Genomic DNA, 22,493 nt, shown 5'->3' with positions numbered 1-22,493 from the left:
TAAAATATGCCTTAATCAGCCTCTAATCAGAGCCAATTGTTTGTTGGATCATGTATTGCCATGATTCAATACATTTTCGGGGTGTAAGCAACATTTGTTTCGAGCGCAATTGGTTTCTCGCTTTAAAAGTTGAAAATGGATTTAAAAGAGGAATGTATGGCTTAGTGTATCATTCCCCGAATGACAGTGATTCCAATATCCTTGAGTTTCTGGAGAACACTTGGCTTGAAAGCGTGGTTGAATCGAATGTGGACAATTTTATTGTTGGTGATTTCCTGGGATATGTTAGGTGAGTACCTATTAGGAGTAGTAAATGAATCTCTCGGATCTGGAGAGTTTCCGCGAAGCTGGAAGCAATCAGTTGTTATTCCGATAAAGAAGATTAGTGGTACAGTTAAGGCTGAGGAATTCAGACCCATAAATATGTTACCAGTTTACGAAAAAGTATTGGAAAGTATAGTTCGAGAACAAGTCACTGCGTATCTGAATTCAAATGAAATCTTAATTGCAGAACAATCAGGTTTTCGACAAAATCATAAATTGGCTAAATTGTAAAGATAGTGAACGGTTACGCAGTGTAATGCATGGATTTGGTCTCAAGCAAATAGTGACTGAAAGTACCAGATGTACAGCGTATTCTGAGACAATGATTGATTTAGTGTTTAGCAATAGTTATGTGACAGATGTGTCAGTTCTAAAAGATTACAAGATATCAGATCATGAAACTCTTCAGATCATCAGCAAAGAAGAACAAGATGTGCGAAATTAAGACACAGGTATAACAATTGAATGTTGGAGAAAATATTCAAAGGAAGCGTTGCAGGCTTTGCTTAGATCTAATCTACCAGAGAACTACATGAGAAAGCAGAAGTACTTGGAACAGTTCTAGAACATTGTGTGAATCAGCTTGTTGTGGTGAAATCAATAAAATGTACTTCTCACAAGAGATGGTATACAGTTGACCTAAAGCTTCTAAAAAATGAACGAGATGAAGCATATATGACGGCTAGTGGAAGTTGGGAAGAGCAAGATTGGGAACGATATAGGGTCTTACGAAATGATTATTCTCATTCTGCGAGGAGGGCGAAGGCCTTATACATCCAACGTAAAATTGAAGAGAATAAAAACGATAGTCGTTCCCTCAAGAAAGTGCTTCCATAACGTTATGGAATAGTAAAAATCGTAATAGTAAATGTGTCAAGTTTGATGGAGTTGACATTGAAGATGAAAGTGAAATATCAGAAAAATTCAATGGATACTTTGTAGATAGTGTACGAGAATTTCCCGACAGTATTGAAAATGTTCATGATGATACGGCACTAAATGAAGACTCAAATGAGAGGTGGAATAATTTCGAACCAGTGACGATGGAAAACTTCAAGAAGGTTGTTAATAATTTGAATAATTCCTCTGGTCTCAATAATGTAAACCTACAAGTGTTAAAAGATTCCTGGGATATGTTAGGTGAGTACCTATTAGGAGTAGTAAATGGATCTCTCGAATCTGGAGAGTTTCCACGAAGCTGGAAGCAATCAGTTGTTATTCCGATACAGAAGATTAGTGGTACAGTTAAGGCTGAGGAATTCAGACCCATAAATATGTTACCAGTTTACGAAAAAGTATTGGAAAGTATAGTTCGAGAACAAGTCACTGCGTATTTGAATTCAAATGAAATATTAATTGCAGAACAATCAGGTTTTCGACAAAATCATTCATGCGAATCAGCGTTAAACTTACTTCTATATAAATGGAAACGTATGCTAGAGGCTCGTAAAACTATAGTAGTAGTATTCTTGGATTTAAAACGTACGTTTGAAACTATTTCACGTCCTATGATGTTGAAAACACTAAACAGGTATGGATTGGGAGGAAATGTCCTCAAATGGTTTGAATCCTATTTAAATGATAGAACACAAGTGTGTACACAGTTCAAAAAAGTAGTGTAAATTTCAGTTCAATATAATGCACATAAATGGAGCGTCACATATCACATACGTTTACATCATATATCATGTAAAGTTCTGACACATTTCATGCAATGTAGAAGAGAATTGACAGAAAGAGTACAGGAGTTTAAATATTTAGGAGTGAAAATTGATGATAAACTAAATTTTAAGGTGCATATCGACTATGTGATTAGTAAAATTGCTAAAAACCAATGAATTTTATCAAGACTGAGAGGAAAGCTTCCGTTTTGGAGTAAAATTTTCTTGTATAAAACGTTAATGGCTCCCCATATAGATTATTGCTCATCGATTCTGTTTCTGGCAAGTAAAACGCAGATAAAACGGTTGCAAAGGTAGCAAAACAGACAAATGAGATTTATTCTTCAATGCAACAAGTATACACCAATCAGAATGATGTTAGATACACTGCAGTGGTTATCGGTTAAAGAACGAATAGTTTTCAATGTGTTATCAGTTATGTATAAAAGGACACAAGATCTTTTACCAGAATATTTGAGGTTAGTGGAAATGATATTCACGAGCATCGAACAAGACGGATTAATGACTTAAGAGTAGTTCCATTCTCGATAACATCGACGCAAAGGTCAATTTATTATAAAGGAATTAAAATGTTTAACTCCCTTCCAGGAGATGTTAAAACAGCTAAAACAGTACCTGAATTTAAAAGAGGATGTGTGCAGTGGATAAGAGTGATAATTAAATAGGTGAAAGATTATTATAAATTAGGATAGTGTTGTTTTTTGTTGTTTTTTTTTTTCATTTGTGAATTTTAAAAGTAAACATAAATTTAAGTCGGAATGAATTGATTAAGTGTTAGATTCAATGAAAAACTAGAACTGTATGTAACTGTATTATGAAATTATAGGATCGATAAATAAACGAAATTTATTATTATTATTATTTGGAGGGTTTTTAGGAGTCAGAAATTTTTTCCTCCAAAAACAAATGTCCTAACCCATTATTTTCAGACTGGCGGGTATGAAAATCTTTAAATCGATTTATCTCCGTTAATATGGCTCTAATCGAGATTTGGAGGGTTTGTAAGTGTCAGAAATGTTTTCCCAAAAAAAAAAAATGTCCAAACCCATTATTTTCAGACTAGCGGGTATGAAAATCTTTAAACCGATTTATCTCCGTTAATACGGCTTGAATCGAGATATGGAGGGTTTTTGAGCATCAGTAATTTTTTCCAAAAAAAAAAAAACGTCCCAACCCATTATTTTCAGGCTGGCTGGTATGAAAATCTTCAATTCGATTTATCTCCGTTAGTACGGCTCTAATCGAGATTTGGAGGGTTTTTGAGCGTCAGAAATTTTTCCTCAACTTTATTTATTCAACTTGATCGTGAACAGACTCATCATGAAAGTGCAGTGTCTTCCAACCGCTATCTTCAACAGATGCTTGGAACTGCACTTCTTTCCAAGCATGTGAAAAGTAGCTAAAATCATACCAATCCGCAAACCCGGTAAGGATCCAACAGTGTCTTCAAGCTACAGACCAATCAGCCTCTTTCAGCTCTGAGCAAATTGTTCGAGAAACTCATTCTCAATTGTTTGTTCAAGTTTATCGAGGAAAATAACATTCTCCTTCCGGAATAGTTTGGATTCAGAAAGGGGTACTCCACCAAACACCAGCTAATACGGAATAACATCCGAAGTAACAAGGCTGTATCCAAGTCCACAGCCATGGCCTTGTTAGACGTTGACAAGGCGTATGACAATAATTGGCATGACGGACTTGTGTACAAGCTTTGTAACTTCAACTTTCCTTTACATCTGGTTAAAATCACCCGTAACTACCTGCAGCAAAGGTCGTTTAAGGTATCGTTGAATGGTTGTCTTTCAGACACGTTTTACATCCCAGCAGGAGTCCCGCAAGGCAGTCTGCAGTCTGCGACATTCCTCCCCTCGGAGACGGTTGTGTGTTTTTCCTGTTCGCAGATGATACCGCAATAGCCGTAAAAGGAAGGATGCCTCGCGAAATAACGAACAAACTTCAACGATGCCTTAACGCCTCTGCTGATTATGCCACCATGTGGAAAATCAAAATCAATCCCTCCAAAACTCAAGCGATCATGTTCCTCCATCGGCAATCACCCAAACTGAAACCGGCTCCATCTTGTGCTGTAATCGTGGATGGCACAAGGGTTGAGTGGTCTGCCGAAGTAACCTATCTCGGGATGTTGTTCGATGAAGAGCTCCTATTCCGTTCGCATGTAGAGAAAACTGTAGTCAAGTGTTCTGCCTTGATTTGGTGTCTGTATCCGCTGATTTGCCGCAGATCCCACCTCTCAAGGCACAGTGTTGCTTTTTGCAGTTTTCGTGCGCTTTTTTAATAGCTTCTCAAACATTGATTTTAGGGGTATAGTTTGTTTGAAGATGTTTTTGCATATGTTAATCCGCTTCTTTTGATGTAGACGGTTTGGTGATTAATCTACCTAAAGTTGTAACAAATGTTATTTTAAGCAACTTTGCTGAACATTAAAAATTTCTAGCTCTTATAAATTGTAAGATATGTATCATTTTTCGTGAAGAGCCCCTTTAAATCATGTTTTTTAGTATAACTGATTTTCTAGGCATCCTACAATTTTGGTTTCTTCTACAACTATATATTGCATCCTGATGAATGTGGGCGTCTAAGTGGAATACCTGTATTATGAGAGAGAGAGAGAAGGATTAGTATTTTCCATTTAATTCCACTACTTTATTTGCTTATCCTTGACAGATACGCGTATTTCGTCTACAATGTTCGATACTCGAGTATTAGTACAAGACACTGAAGAAGTCTGCACATTGTAGACGAAATACGCGTATCTGTCAAGGATAAGCAAATAAAGTAGTGGAATTAAATGGAAAATACTAATCCTTCTCTCTCTCATTATATATATATTGCATATTTAAACACATGCTTTTGCTGAACATTGTAACTAATTATCTCTTGAAACAAAAAATTTATTCTTAAATAATCGATATTTTTAGTGGTATTTGCTCCTCAAATAACTATTTCCGGCGCAAATTGGCGCAACATTCTAGGAAAGATTCTGAATCTATACTTATTTTACTGCCGAAAAATTATAAAAACATGCAGCAGCACGCGATGGTGTTTTTTAATAACTAGAAAACTGCTGCAAATGTCTAATTTTTAATATTTTAATTTTAAGAGATAGCATGTTACAATGTTCAGCGGAATTTGTATTTTTGTACGGCAAACAACTTTTTAGAATATGTTAAAAATATCGAAAATCTAGGAAAAAAGTAGTACTTAAAACAATGATTTGAAGGAGTATAATCTCTGATTTTTTCCAAGAATCGCTGATTCTGGTTGCTCGCGAAGGTGTTGTTTGAGTAGCTTCTTTAATAATTTCTGTCGCATCCTTCTGCTTTGCCTTTCGAAGCTTTATTTGCGTTGCAAATGCCAGCTGATCCGGTTGGTACCGATTTCTAATACTAGCTGATTATTTCCTTTTCGTTGTATTGCAATCTTCGAAAGGAACTGCTCTTCGACCGATACTTACATCTTTCGGGGCTGATAAAACATTTGAAAGGTTCTTTGAAGTATTCGGAGCAATTTCCTAAAACCCTCTGCTTTGAGCGGCCATGTGCATTCCATTTTTATTTTTTTAGTAGATACAAATTTCGGAGATGACGGACCACCAGCAGCAGCAGAAACAGCAGCGCAGCAATAGAAGCAGCCACACCCGTGGGAGCTGCATCGCTAATTCGTGTAGCCGTGGCCGAGGCTGGAAACCTCGGTCCGGTCACGACACTACGTGGTGTCCGGATGAATATGGACCTTATATGACGAATATATGGTTAAAGATCGAAGGGAAAAAGGTTGAATTTGGTCATACAGCTAAGTAGACAAATATTTGAAAGGACCAACATTGAAATTTACCGAAGATAAATTAATAAAAGAATCAGAATTAGAACTTATAGTGTTACTGTAATAATTCCGTAACTTCCATATTAAAAAATTGAACATATTAAGTATGAATTTTAGATTGTCAATTTTTTCCAAACTGCGTTTGATCGATACGATTGTGTCATTTATCTCAAATACCAAATACTTGCTGGAATTGAAGCTCCATTAGAATGGCAAATCTACTTTTTGCGATTTTGAATCGATATCATCGTCCGTGTACAGGATGATTTCTGGAAAAGTATCTAAGATTGGGTTTAACACAATTTTTCTATCCACTTAATAGGTTCTAATGCTATATTCTATTTCAACCATCTCAAACGAAAGCGAAAAACATATACCTACCAACGAAAGCCATCAGTTTGGCCTTTTGGCTGATTGCATGGTAATATGACAATTGAAAATAAAAGTTGTACTATACATCTCTCCACATGCAAGTTTTCCCTTTCTTTTGCTTCCTTCGAGTGCATTCGCTTCTTCATCATTTATTCCGAGAAAGGTCGTCCAACAAACGACACCCAGAAAGGTCAACACACAACTCGTGAAATAAACAAACTTTCGATGTCATATTTCCAAACACGACCAAAACGAGAGCTCTTTGCCAGCAACTAGCAAAAAAACTAAGGCAGCAAAAGACGACATCGTCGACAAATAAATGTGTTGAAAGATATCGTCGGCAACCGTTTCACCAAGTATGAATGCAATTTTTGTCCCCTCTTTGCATTGCTCATTGTGCCACTACTGCACCCAGCTTACCAATCAACCTAACCTAAGAGAGGCACCAATGATGTTGATGATTGGACTACCGGAGACTGCATTCTTCCTTCGTTCGAAGGAAAACGATATCGTTGCACTTTCCAGTGATGAACAATTTTTGCCACTAACGAGAATACAATACTTGTCGTCTTTGCGCTGACTGCTTCCTTCCCTTCTGCAAGTCTTTTTTTTATATTTGCAATCATTTTTCTTTCTTTTTTTCAGCTTGCCTATTGCACATTCGGAAGCGTAACTTTTATTCGACTGATAGCACTAATTTGAGCACGTTTTCGTTGTCACTTTCGCCGGTTTTGTTGCGGTCGATCGTTCGGAAGTCGAATGAAAATCGAGGAAAATGCCATTACACATCAATTACAGTTTTCAAACAGAAGCAAACGAACCAATAAACCGCGACGGACGGCGCAATGCCAGCGGCGGACATCGCACATTTTGTGGCTTTATGAAAATTAAAATTAAAACAAAGAATGGCGAAAAAAAAACTGCGATTTATTAATTTAAGCCCTACGGAGGCGGAACGACCAGTTCGCGTTGCTTGAAGAGCTGTCAATGGGGGTTCAGAAGCGTGTGTAGGATTGAGTTGTTTTATTTCAAGAGCATATTTTCAGTATGCCGAAAGTAAAACCACTGCGTCACTAGCACTGTTCAACTTTTTCTTTAAAGGAATACCAAGTTCCAACAGTGACTGAATTCTAAAAATGTCCTCTATTTTAAGGATCACTTACGATTAAAGTATTTTACAATATACAAAATACTTATAGGGTATTTATGCAAATCCACGTGATCATGAAGATTATGTAACCATTTCCATTTTCAGAGGAAATGACACTCTACTTCAAGGTATTTAACCAACTACTGTATTTTGTAACCGTTACTCTTTACCTGAGATCCACCAGCTTTCTTGACATAAAATAAAGACCACAATAAGAACAGAACTCCACGAATTCATCACGCGTATTTAATAAGATGAATGAGCCAACACGATAAGCACATCCAATGCGTACTTCCTGCTACTCAATCCCTTCCTTATCTTACCCGGTTAACATCCAGACTGAATTTGCTGTCCTAACTGTGACTGAACCATAATCACTCAAAACCAGTCGATTGATCACTGCTACTTTATACTCTAACCCATCACTCATTACTCTAGAACCTTGCCAAACAACTCTCTTGAGTCTTGAGCAATTATATTGGAATATTTATTTTTTTATTCAGTTATATATACACTTGAGCCTCAGATAGCATAGTCTGTAAATGGACGGCATTATCAAACCAGAGGCTGGTCGAGGAAATATTGTCTCGACTTCCCTATACATAGAGTATCATTGTGCTTGCCACACAATTAACAAATTCGTGCGTTGGTTGGCATAGAAAGCTCTCAATTAATAACTGTAATGGAAGTGCACTAGGTTGAGAACCGATAAAATGTTCGTTGCAGAAGCATATAATGCACACTTGAGACAGCAGTGTAGTTTAAATCCACAGTAAATATTTCTATATATTTATCTAATTTATTTAATTCCCTAATATCTTTTATTTACTCAAATGAGAAGGACATTCCTATTATAGCACAACTGGCAATATTGGAAATATTGCGACATTGACTTTGACTCTACTAACCCTCAATGATGTATTCTATTACTGTCAACGCTATGCAGATCCTTGCTCGAGTTATTGTAAAATAGAAAATGATACTTAAAATTAATTGCCAACCGAAATACAGACTGGCAACGTCTATAATCATAAACAGATGATATTTCTCCTTTACAAATTTATATATAGTACCGATGTGTTTGAGATCATTTTGCATCTGCATGCATCACAAATATTCCAGCATACATGGAAGATTTTGAGTTAGTCTATAAAGGGTGATACGGTCAAAATTTGGTCAAGGGAAAACGCGTGTAAATCGGTGAAATCGTTTATTTAAAAAATCAAATTAAATTTCTTTTTCAAGTTCAATTAGTATAAAATTCAGGAAAAATATTCAGTTAGGCTTCCGCTTTTCCAAATCCGAATTGCCGGGCCTTACGCTTGACCCCTGCCATCATATTTTGTACAGCCACCTTGTCCACCTTCTTCGCCGCAGAAAGCCAGTTTGCCTTGAACTGCTGCTCGCCCTTAGCAGTTTTTTTGGTCTTCTTTAGGTTCCGCTTGACAATAGCCCAGTATTTCTCAATTGGGCGGAGCTCTGGCGTGTTGGGAGGGTTCTTGTCCTTGGGAACCACCTGCACGTTGTTGGCGGCGTACCACTCCATGGCCTTTTTACCGTAATGGCAAGATGCCAAATCCGGCCAAAACAGTACGGAACAACCGTGTTTCTTCAGGAAAGGCAGCAGACGTTTATTTAAAAACTCTCTCACGTAAATTTCTTGGTTGACAGTCCCGGAAGCTATGAAAATGCTGCTTTTCAAGCCACAGGTACAGATGGCTTGCCAAACCAGATATTTCTTTGCGAACTTTGACAGTTTCATGTGCTTGAAAACATCTGCTACCTTTCCCCTTCCTTTTGCCGTATAAAACTCCTGTCCCGGAAGCTGCTTGTAGTCGGCTTTGACGTAGGTTTCGTCGTCCATTACCACGCAGTCAAACTTCGTCAGCATCGTCGTGTACAGCCTCCGGGATCGCGCTTTGGCCGTCGTATTTTGTTTATCATCGCGATTTGGAGTCACTACCTTCTTGTAAGTCGATAGTCCGGCTCGTTTTTTGGCTCGATGCACGGTTGTAGACGATACACCCAGCTTATTGCAACTCTCTTTGTCGTCTCAGCGGCTTCCGGTTTTCGATTTCCCCCCGATCCAGACTTCCTGGCTGTCTAAAAACGTTCCCCAAACACTTTAATTACATTTGTAACGGTTGATTTGGCAACTTTTAGCGATTTTGCCAACTTTGCGTGCGAGTAGCTCGGATTTTCGCGATGCGCGAGCAAAATTTTGATACGCTGCTCTTCTTGCTTGGACGGCATTTTGACAACTGAAGAGTGAATTCCAAAATCAAAATAGGAGCAACATTCTACACACACACCTTCAAAATGAGGTGTGTTCATGTTTTTTAAATGCAAAATTGAAAGAAATACGTCAAGTTGATATTGACCAAATTTTGACCGTATCACCCTTTACTTAAGTTCCAGCATCAGACCTATTTTCAGCAGAAATAAAGATCCAAGATCCACGAGTGGACTCACCTTTGAAATCCTCGAGAGGCGTAAACAAAGTAAGGAACTAGTGAAGTCTATTATCTCCTTTTCGTGTGCTTTTCCCTGCTGCGTTTTTTTTCCAGTAGAACTTGAATAAATCAGGACATGCTGTGGATTTCGTCCTGAGAGATATCTTACGTGCGAGGCGAACAGATTTTGCGAAGGTACGAGAGGGATAAAAGTACTAGTTGTCCCTTTCCTGCGCTCTCTCTAATTATGCGCTATAGTTTCAACCAGACTCGCTCTCGCTGTAGCTTATTACTGTCCTCTCACCTCGCCTCTCTCAGCTCAGTTTTGTTTTAAAATGGTTGCTGCGCTCGAGGCTGCGCTACCGTACTCTACCGGTCCGCTCTAATGCCTAGTCTAAACCCAGCTTAACTCTGCAGCTGCTTTGCTGGTCTAGTGTGGTGTTTAATTTACACTAGTGCGCTTCAGTTTATACCGAACTCGCTCTCGCTGTAGCTTATTACTCTCCTCACACCTCGCCTCTCTCAGCGCAGTTTTGTTTTAAAATGGTTGCTTCCGATTTAAAAAAAATAGAAACACTGTCAAATACCCAAGGGGTAAGTCACTCAGCACGTTGTGCCGAAATTAAATTTGGCACAGCTTGGGCACATTCATCGGCACACGTTCAGCACGATCTCGTAGGCATTGGATTGTTGTAAATAAAATGGGAGTGCTGCTGGGCAACTGTCATTGAAGTTGTTCGCAACATTACGTGCTGTTTGACTGTTAGGGAACATCCTCTTATTGAATGTACCAGAGAATCTCATGCCAGCAATTCACTTCTCGGTTCACTTATAGATCTAAATCCGAAATGTAGGTTCTAGAATGGGCTCAAGAGAAAGAGGCAGTTAATCAGACCCCATTAGTCCCCTTAAGGGGGGAGTACACTTTGATTTTTAAAAAAAAATGCATTTTTTTGGCCTATAATGTTCCTTGGGATGTATACTTTAATTTAAAAAAGACTCCAAGTCCGCCAGAATATTCCTTACCGCTTTACGAAGCGAGTTCCTAAAACATGTACCGGCGCGCTGAGAGAGCATTCTAATCTTTAAACGCGTTTATCTCGAAACGGGGTTTTTCAAATTGGCGTGGGAAATAACTCTAACCAGTTATCATCAAATTTGGATATCGCCTAGGTTTTCTTGTTCAAAATTAAATTCTGCTTAGAAATACGTATCCACATTTTCGATTTTATCAAAAATGGATTTTTAATCCACGATTTTGTAAGCATTTTTAGGGTGAAAAAATGGAATTTTTTTTCCTAAGGCCACAACTTTTGAAAAAAATTATAAAAAAAAATCGGAATATGTATTTCTAACCCAAATTTAATTATTAATCAGGATTTTTGTTCGATTAATGTTCCAGGATCACATGGAAAGGAGTATTTTCCCACGCCGTTTTCCGACTTCCGCGCGAGAACGCCCGTGCGACCTGGTGCACCGGCCACGGGGAGACGCCAATCGAGTTCAAAAAAATACAAATTGTAGTTCGAAGGATGACTAATAAATGGGTTGTAACATGTTTGCCCTCACTGAGTGTTTTATTGCTTAAAAAAATTAACGAAAATGCCTTACTTTTTGGACGTTCAAAATGTACTACCCCCTTAATTCAAATTATGCTCCCTCTCATACAAAACAAACTACAGGGGTTATATTCATCAACTATTTTCGGCCGCTTATAAACCGTTGTTTTCACATCACGAATGACTAGGTTTCTGGTCTGGCTTTGAGAGCATTATAAAACCCTAAAACACAGGACTTTTATTAATCCTATTAACACAAAATACCAAAATTTCGCACATCCGCTACTTCCCGCGTCATCCTCAATCCAATTTATCCTTGCAATTTCAAACCGAAACATTCAAGGTGTCAGCAATATCGGGTTGCCGAGTTGGGTATATTACAAACAATTGCAGCTCTATGACCGGCCCAATAGGCACACCTGCGGCACACCTGCGACACACTGACAAAAAAGATGACCCAAGATTGGTGTCCGGAATGACCTACCCCTTGCAAATACTCCACAAAAAAGGGGAGAAACCGATGCCTGACGCCTTTTTGAAACCCAAGATCGCGGTTTCCGGTTGCAGAAAAACTGAAAAATACTATCAAATACTACACAATATGGTATGGTATGGAATAGACATGACGTGTAGGGACCGAAAATCCCTGTCGGATGCCATTTTGAAATCCAAGATGGGGGCTTTCGGTAACAGAAAAATTTGTTAATACTGTCAAATACCCCACAATATGGGTATTTTTTCAACAGATGTGGCATGTAAGGACTGTAAATCGATGTCTGCTGCCATTTTGAAAACCACGATGGCGGCTTCAGGTAATAGAAAAATTAGTTAATACTGCCAAATACGCCACTATATGTTTCAGGAATAGCCATTTTGCGCTATCTTGATGGTGGTTTCTGTGTTGCAATTAGTTGACAACCGTTATAACATGTTATAACTCTCCAGTCTGGACAGCGTTTTAGAAGGCGGACCACTTTCCTGCCATCTGATAAATGATGTAGATGGGACGGAGAATGTGTGATCTCTAGAATTCTGCATATTCCAGCGTCATAATTTTGTGCGTCAATGACATATGCATCTAAGTGCTCGTCAAAATCGTAGTATTAAAATCTACGATTTTGACGAGCATGTTATCTCATCGTTAATTTTGATAATATGGCATGCTTCTTTGAATGAACAGTCTTGTCTCTTGATAATCAATACAGATTCAGGTTTGATTTTCGTTTTCCCTAGCATTGCGTAATTGCTATCTACACGGATCTCTCTGCTGCGTTTGATAAAATGAACCACAAGATTGCTGTTGCCAAATTAGAGCGATTAGGCTTCCATGGTCCCCTTCTTAATTGGCCTCGTTCTTACCTCACCGGTCGTCAAATGTCAGTGAAAATAGGTGACCGTATTTCTCAGTCGTTTCCGGTTTCTTCTGGTGTACCCCAAGGTAGTCATATTGGGCCGTTCGTATTTATGCTGTATTTGAATGACATTCACTATTCAATCAGGTGTCCGAAGCTATCTTATGCGGATGATTTTAAACTGTATTTTGTCGTAAGGGATCGTAGTGATTCAGTTTTTCTTCAACAACAGCTGGACGTTTTTGCTACTTTGTGTCACAAGAATAGGATGGTATTGATATAGCTCTTTGATGACGGAACATCATTAGATTTATACTGTAATGATTCACTCTTACAGCTTTCACCCTGGTTTTGTCTGTTGATTTGATTTGTTTGAATTGGTTTTCAGCTCTTTGGTGTTGGCAGTCGCGGGCGATCAATTTTGCTCATGCTCATGCTCTAAGTTTATTTTCAGCATTTCAATGATGGAACGTCTTCAGATTTATATTATAATGGGGCTTATTACGGGTGTCACATCACGGTGAAAAGTTGTCACTTGTCGTCACGGTGAAGTGATTCCCATTTGATTTGTACGGTAATCACGGCTCTTATTCTGAGTATCACTTGCTTATCACCGTGTAGTGACACCCGTAATAAGGCCCAATGATACACCATTTGGTTTTGGCTTCGGGCAAATCCAAGTATAATGCATGATAACACTGATTCATTTAAAACCATGGTCGCATCACTTATCAAGGTGAATCCTGATCCAACGAACCCAACTTACTATCAAAATCTCCTTTCCTGTGTCTTTTGTTGGGGTGCAGAGGTAAACACGGCCCACAAACAACAAAGGTCACTTTAATATTCCTTCCCTACTCCCACCTGATTGCAAGGACGTGGCCGGCGCCGTTATTGATCTACAAAATATAGAGTCACTGAAACTTATACAATGAGAATGTACGGTCACTCCCAGCCCCATTCAATTGATTCATTGTACACAATTAACAAAATTGTAACACAATTTCACTGATTCTGATCAATCGCGGAGTAGCAACCATTGATATGTGCTGTCAATCTAAGTTAAGCTAAGCTATATTTTATTTATTTCATGTAATTATTGCAAATAATAGTTATTCAATAATAGAATCCATATATTCGTACTTTGACGCGAAGCGCTGTGGATTATAAGATGCTCGATGACCCTCGAGGGATCGATTTTGCTTACTGAGCAGAAAATCATGGATTTAACCCCAAGCTCTTCCACAGCACAATAAATCGCCACCATCATTTGTATATTTGATACTGAACATTAACCTCGGAAACTATTTGCATATCAAGCGAAAACGTAGCCCTGTATTGTCGCGAAGCGTTATGGTTCTGAGATGCTCGATGACCCTGGAGGGATCGTTTTTGCTTACTGAGCAGAAAATCATGGGTTTCATCCCAAGCCCTCCGACATGACTCTTAAAATTCATTATCACTAAACAAAATTAATATGTTCTTTCGATAGCCGGCTATCGAGAGATTAAATAAACAACAAATAAACAATACATACTTTTGGTTGCATCGCCAACTTGAGGTGAATCCTAACCGAATACCCTACCCAACCCTCCAACTCCGTAGCACTTATGAGGGTGTCGCTAAGTCGGTGGCCTCTCGTTAAGTAAGTACTACATCAACATTTCCTTCCCTATCCCTAGTTATGGTAAAGATGGGCGTGGCTGGGAATAGCGACAGTCATGCTTCTGTTACTCTTGTTTAGATTGGAACCAATGTTTACTCCTCAGCATTATTCCTGAAAGTAGTCTAACTGAGATTTTCAGAAGAGACGTGAGTGACGCTAGTATCCAATCTACGAAGTATATCATAACAACGCAAACGCTAACGCTAACGCTAAGAATAGGATGGTATTGAATGCTTCCAAATGTTCCATCATCACTTTCTGCAGAAAAAAATCACCCACCTGCTTTACGTACAGCCTTCATGGTCAGACACTGAATCGGGAGACTACAGTCAAAGACTTAGGTGTCATGTTAGATTGTCAACTAACCTTCAAGCAGCATGTTTCATGTATCGCCAGTAAAGCATCTTCTCAGCTTGGTTTTATTTTTCGCTTTGCTAAAGATTTCAGAGACCCTTCGTGCTTGAAAACGCTTTATTGTTCACTAGTCCGTTCGACACTGGAATACTGTTCAGTAGTTTGGGCGCCGTTTCACAACAATGCCACGAATCGACTCGAGTCTATTCAGAGGAGGTTTGTTCGCTATGCTCTTCGTTGGCTACCCTGGATAGACCCTGTAAACCTCCCTAATTATGTAAGTCGTTGTAACTTGCTAAGCCTACAACTTCTCAGTGCTCGCCGTGACGTCGCTAAGGCTGTCTTCATCGCCGATCTCCTGCGTTCGGACATTGACTGTAGTTCACTTTTGCAACAGCTTAACATTAATTTAAGACGAGTCAATTTGCGAACCCACTCTTTCTTTACGATCCCGACTTCTCGCACAAATTATGGTGCAAACGAACCAATTACTAGCATGTGTAAAATTTTCCCGTGCTAGCCTTAAGTATTTATTTTATAATGTTTTATCATCCTGATTAAGTCAAGATAAATGTTTCCTGATTAAGTTTAAGTATGTATGTATCAGTAGAACTTTATGTTATCTGTTGATACGAAAAGAAGAGGTTTTCCGCCTACTTGAGAAGGGGCAAGTTTGGTCCTTCTGAAGTGGGCTTTTCCCTCTTAAATAAATAATAAATAAATAAATAAATAAATTGAGTACTTGAACGACTTTACTAGCATCGCCAGAAATCAATCCATCAGGAATGGGTATGCAATCCAGTTTAATGAAAATTCCAGACCCTTCTTGCAGTCGTAACGGTCCAAAATTAGGTATGTTTCTGAATACGTTGTATGCCATCTTGAATTGATCCTTAATAGATAAAGTGAGAAGGGTATTTTTTCTCGATGATGTGGTTGATGCCATTTTTTTTTTCAAATATTTATGTTTCATTTTAAGAATAAACGTGGACGTAAATCGTGTTGGACCCGCTTTAGGCTTAACATGTTTGTCAAATAATGTTTGGTATTGATTTAAAGTGAAATTTGCGAGTTCTTCTAACTCTTTGATTTCCTCTGATAAAAATGATGGTTTCATTATAAATGAACCAATTTTAACAATATTTACCAGGAATATCACCTCATCTTCAGCTGGCGCTAAGTCTCCTATCATTAATGTGATTTTCATTAATATCATAATCGTATCGTTGGACTCGTTGATTCAGTATGTGTAGTGAAAAATATTGCTGATTCATATATATCTTAGCATGCATCGACATTTCACAAATAAGAAGAAGAAACATCCGCAGCTGTCAAAGATAAACACAACCGCATCATAATTTTCATTCTTCGAAGCCTTGGTTAAATACAGATCGATCCTTCTTGATGCAATCGACTCGATCCGCTGGATTATCAATTGTATCAATCAGGCTATACTGCCCAAGTAACATTGCAAGCTTTATAGATGTTTTATAGCATTTTACAAGTCCAAATCTATGGTCTACAGAACCCTCATAAAACCAAAATTGTTTTTTGGGTGGAACCACATGTAACCCTAGAATCTACTAAATAATTGTGGAATGAAATAGTGTAGTAGTTGGAGGATCTTCTTTTGCCAATGCGCTGAAAAGCAGTTTTAATTCATTTTTCTATTCAAATATTTCAAGATTTCTTCAATTTATCTTGCGAACTTCCACCTGATTTGTTGTTTTAAATGTTTCCTTTCAAATTGTATGTGTTGTCATGCGTCTTCAACTCGGTCTTCAGGGAACGATTTTAGTTCAGTGTTTGAAAATCCCAAAAGCAGCTGTCAGTGACGATTGTCAATTTCGGTTGTCAAATCTGACGCCAATTTCTAATTTTTCTCTGAACTGGCAATATCCTCTTGAAATAAAACGTTAAATACAGTAGGCGAAGGCATCATGAGTAAATGCTTCATTGAAGTCGTGTATACAGTCTACTACATTTAGGTCAGTAATATGAAAGTGTTCAAAACCGATTTTTTTTTCAGATTCCTGTTTCCAAAAACCGACCGGCACTTGAACCATATTGTAGGATTCTTCAGTGCGGTATTGTGATGGATTGTACACTGTACGTTTCCTTATGTTTTCAAGATTCATTGAACAAATCCTGTTGGATGATTTGCAACGAAGGATCTACTGCAATCCAGAATACAAGTTGTCTCATCGTAAGCCTCCAAATAAGAAAAAAAAAAAATACTGGTATCCTTCTTCTTTGACACGTATTTTCACGTTTTTTTTCTCCAGACAACTGATTTCTTGAATTGAGTTATGTAGTATTTCTTCGTTTGAAGGGATTATTCGACAGCTGAGTATACAATTGAAGCAGGAACATGTTTTCAATTTTACCATTAATATGCCTTGGTAAACTGAAAAATTTTTTTTTTTCCCTAACACATATTTCAAAGTTGAATTCCATTCGGTCTCACCACACGGTGTTTCTTCAATCACCGCGTGGTGACTGGTAGAGTACTCCAGTTCACAACGAAAGGCTCCCCGCAAGCAGCTAGCTATCAAGGCTACCCTCAACCGCTGATCGCATTCAGTTCCAATCACCGTGAGTGGTGGTGTCCGGTCATCGTCATCAGCAGCAGTGCTTTCGGGCGTGGCGTTGAATATTGTTCTCCAGTACACAACGAAAGGCTGCCTGCAAACAACGAACTGCGCCCACATGAGCAACCATAGAAGGAGGAAGTAGCTGCACCGCTATTGATCGGAATCAGTAGCTCTTCGTGAGTCGCTGTGGGCCATCTTTGTCAAGCGCGTCATACTATAAATTATAAACAGAGATAATCACGCTCAAATTCGTATTCCTACGCAAAACACAAGCTACTGCTGCAGTTAACAAATAAGATTTATTATATAATACCACGTAGTCGTACGTCACTATTGTGTATAGCCCCTGGGCTTGTAGTTTTTTCTTGTTTAATGATTTTTTATTCATGAAAATGGTAACGGATTTGTTTCCGTGTATAGTGCAATAGCAGGAGCATCGATTGACACTGATAGCTCGACTTTGTTTACCTTTGTTACTTTCGACGCACTGAAAATTTTCTCTTGATTAATGCACTACAATCTTCTGTTTTTTTTTGCTTTTTGGCTAATGAGTCCTAATTGGAAGTTCAACTTGTAGAACGAAACGAAATTTAATTTGTTTTAATTCAACTCATTTGCCTCGTATAAACTCAGGTTTTACGATTATTAGAAACAGACGAAACCAATGCAAACAATAATTGAAAGTACGTCTTTAAAATTGTGCCAGATATGACAAAGGGTTATAAAATTACTTGATGAGTCCCTTTATCATACACGTCACTGGATTATATTTATCAGCAATGCTGATTTCAAGCTGGCATATGATTTAAATTTCTGTTTATACTCCCGACAGACAACGATGCAAGGCGAAGGGTAGTATTGCTAACAGCAATAAATTCAAATAAATCGAATTAATTATGGCACTGACGGAACAGAAGAAATGAAAATCAATATCCATAAGCATAGTCACTCTCGCTCTCGTGACAATGTCAACACCGCGGATTCCTGGCGATTTTCCTCGTGCAGCCAAATGCGGGAAAAACAAACCCTATTCGGGTTGTGTCAACTTTGAATGGAACGTTATTAATCGATTTGCTTGAGCAGTGAGTTTATTCATGGAGCTGACGACGGTGACGGTGATGGTGGAACCGAAATTGGTTTTGATTGAGATGGCGTCGATGAACAAAATCATGTTCAAGCACTTGTCACGCGAAAAATAGGCGTGAAGCTTCCGCAGAAATCAATACAGCCTAGCTGATATTGAAAGCCATCACTTTCGCCTTCCAGTGATCTGCGCTAGACAGCAATAAGGCAGATAGAGTTTTCATCCAATTGTCGCTAGATCGAAATTGAATGTTTGAAGTTGCTCTCGACTAAATTTCTTTTTTATTCGGAGAAAAGTCTGTCAGTAATACTTATCGATAGGAAATGTTGCTGCTTACACCGTTCCATTGCATATTAAAAACAGAAATGGAAAAAACCAACATTACCAACAAAACCAGACTATGGAAGACGTAAACAAAGTTGGTGTTTTCATCACCCATCATCAATAATGGTAGCAATGAGCGTGGCAGTAAAACAGCAGCAGCTCAGCATTTCCTCTTATCGCGATTGCCATTAGTCCCGCTCATAACAATATTAAGTTTTGCATTATTTCTACTCCCCGTGATGCAGCTATCTCCACTTCTCGTTCGTCGTTACTGTAGAGTAAAGAACTACTTCGACATAAGCGCCCATTTCCGTCATATCAAGCAGAAACATCCAATATATCAATGATTTCGACGTGAACATAGCACTCATACGTTTGACTCAAAAGCTACAAAATGAAGTCTATAAGAACGCATGTTATGAATACTTAAATCCATTCCCTCAAAAACAAGAGAAGCGCTCCTAGGGAATCATTTTTTCTGGCTTCATCCGTATGCTAAAGTGAATCCAATGCACACGTCTTACACATAAAAAGATTGGCCTATGTAAATTAAAAAAAATACGATTTAGGCCTAAACAATTTATTCTACCCAAATACGGCTTCTGGACCACTAAACAATGTCGTTTCAATGTGTTTCAACGGAATTGAAACTCATATGTTAAAATTTGTTGGGTTGTTAACAATATCTCAAAAATTGGTGAGTCTTTAGAAAATCTAACGGAACGTATGGAATGGTAAATTAATTTTATAGCCATCTTTGATCCACACATTCAATTTTTGTTCAAACCCGTTTGAAACAGCGAGGTAAAGTGCGTTTGACGGAAGTTAGATCTTAACCCTATATTGTCTCCTTTCATACTTTTTCCAGTTGAGCAAAAGTGGAGTGAACTATTTGTGTTGCAACCACCAGTAGGGGTCTTTATGACGAATGTCAGATAGGTTAATCCAGTATTCATGTATATTGTTACATTTTTTTTCTAGGCATGCCATTTAAACCCCAACTGACGTCTCAGCAAAACATTGAAATTTTACACATTTCTGTATTTTCTGGACTTCATTGAAGCATACAGCAATACATATTTATCGTCACGTGAAAGTATTTAATAATACAATCATTTATATTGGATTTTACATGCATCTGAGCTTTTTCATAACAGTGTAACGGATGGCAACTAAAATTTTGGAATTTCTTTCTCAAGCTGTCAAAAAAGACAAACATACTTGAAGAAGATCTGATTTATTGAAATTAAAGATACATTGTCCATTGTTGAAAAAAAATTAGTGAACATTTGAAAACGGTCCGTAATCGGATGTTCGGCGAAGCTTCCGTTTGATGTCGGAACAGGAGCGTTGTACGGCCTTCATGTCAACTTTGCGAATGCATCTCTTGATTCTACCAATCAACTGTTTGCAATTCTTGGCTCGCCAGTAATTTGTGTACACCAAGGAGCTCAAAACCCCGAAGAAATCTTCGATTGGGTGACACTGAGGCAGATTTGTCGGGTTGTGGTTTTTGGGTACAAATGGGATCGAATGGAACGATTGTGTTTTTTTGGCGTAATGCGATGACGCTTTATCCGGCCAAAACACGTATTGTCCATCAGCATGATGTTTTTGTAGAAACGGGATCAAAATTTTCTTCAAACATTCGTTCTGGTACACATATTGATTGATTGCCAAACCAGAGGGCTTGAACCATGGCTTAGAAATGCGAACGAAGTCCTTTTGCGTCCATAATTTTGGCTGGTCTTCCACTACCTTGCTTGCGAGCAGTTGTTGGGGATCTTAGGATATGGTAAACAGTCGAAGCCGCAACATTTTCGCTTTTAAAATGTTGTACCGTATACTTTTTGCCGAGATTTCTGTGCAGTTCGTAGCACTGTACAACGCGCTCGCGAAATACGTGTTGTTTCGACGGCATTTTGAGCAAAACTGAGCAAGCATAAACAAATCAGAAAATACTAGCAGAAAGAGGAGAGAGAGAGCTAACGCATACACACTCTTATTTCTCTCTGAGCTCGTTTGTTGTTGAGCATAGAGGCCTCGAAAAAATTCCAAAATTTTAGCTGCCACCCGTTAGATTTCAACTTTATTTCTTTGAATTACTCATTGTTTGTTTTGTAATCGTTCTGTAACAATTGTCCAATACAATATTTTAAATATGCACCATGTGATCGAACAATCAAATAAATTTGTATAACACTTGCGGTGAAACTAACTGGGCAGACAATACGGATGAGCTGAAGGGTTCTGCGATGCTCAAGGAACGGCCGTCACGGACTTTATCTCAGGCGAGCGAGTAGACCAGAATTGTCTGTGGAGTATACTTTTAACAAGAATATCAAGGGCGAGTAGTGAATCAAGCCGACGTACGGTAGAAGCGCTAGTCCGACCGCCATCTCGCTGTAGTCACTGGTAGACTAAAAATCGCCATTGCCGCATTCTCAGTGAGCGGTGTTACCGCAATCTTGCCAACAAGATCGACCTTTCATCATCCACCATCGACAGAATCGTTCCGGAACCGTAGTAATCGTCATCGTCGTCAAAGGTATGTGCCAGAATATCGACCACACCACACAATTCACACCATAGTGCTATGGTGGTAATTAGAAGGAATACAGTGTTTAACTTGATCCGCTCTGTGTTTTAGTTAATTTGAAAGCTTAGTCCGCCGACTCTGAGACACAGTTCGTGGAGTCTCGTGCAGCTGAGTTTTTGTAGAGCTTTAGTTACAGTTTCTTTATCAAGGAGAGACCTCGTATGACCAGTATGCACGATTTGCATAGCACAGTGGAAAGGAGCGCAACGTAACGACCAACGTCTAGGTCTGGCGAAGACACATCGTAGTCACCCCTTGGTTGCCACACCTCGGTGTCAAGTTAGTAAAAAAAGTAAATCAGTGCATGAGCTGTGCGTTAAACTCTTGTAACGACAGTAGGTAGGGTAGAGAACTACTTCGGCCTAATCGCCCATTTTGGGCCTATCGAGCAGAAAACATCAAATAAATCCATGATTTCGGCGTTAACAGATAGATTATGCGTTTGGTACGATACTTTAGTTAATAAGCTACCGAACGAAGTCAATGAGAACGCGTGGTATGAAGGTTTGCACCCATTATTTCCAAAAACAAAAGAAGCGCTCCGACCGAATCAATTTTTATCTTCATCCGATAGGCCGAAGTGAATTCATTGGCGTTTCAATGGCGTTACAATGCGTTAGGCCGAGTTTAGAATCCGTAGGCCGAGTTTGGCGTCAAGAAGCAGTGTTAGACTTTTGACAATATCTCAACGATTGGTTTCTTTTTATCAAATCTTACGGTACATACGGAAAGTAAAATAAATTTCGAAGCCATCAGTAATAATAACATTCTGTTTGGTGCTTAACTGCGCTAGATTAAGAAAGACTAAGTGCGGGTTGTGCTTAATACACACTTAATCTAGCTCGGTAAAATCTCCAACAGCCGATTACCTCGGCATTTTCTTTTGCTGATATCTCTGCAAAATATCTGTTTGTTAGCTGATATTTCTGCAAATAGTTATTTATTAGCTGAGTCTCGGCAATTGTTTTACTGAATCTCAGCAAAATAAATTGCAGAACTACTCGGCTGTTGGAATCTCGGCGAAAAAAATTAAGTGTGTAGGCCGGAAATGGGGTAGTTAACCCTGCGTATTTGTCTCTTAATCATGAAGTTATTTCCCTGAAAAAATAACGGTTGACTTTTCACTCAGATTTCAAT

Source organism: Ochlerotatus camptorhynchus, unplaced genomic scaffold, assembly GCF_037179485.1.
Source record: "Ochlerotatus camptorhynchus isolate MF236.1 unplaced genomic scaffold, CSIRO-AGI_Acam_v1.1 ptg000228l, whole genome shotgun sequence".
Lineage (NCBI taxonomy): Eukaryota > Metazoa > Arthropoda > Insecta > Diptera > Culicidae > Ochlerotatus > Ochlerotatus camptorhynchus.
Note: the sequence above shows the minus strand (reverse complement) of the source record.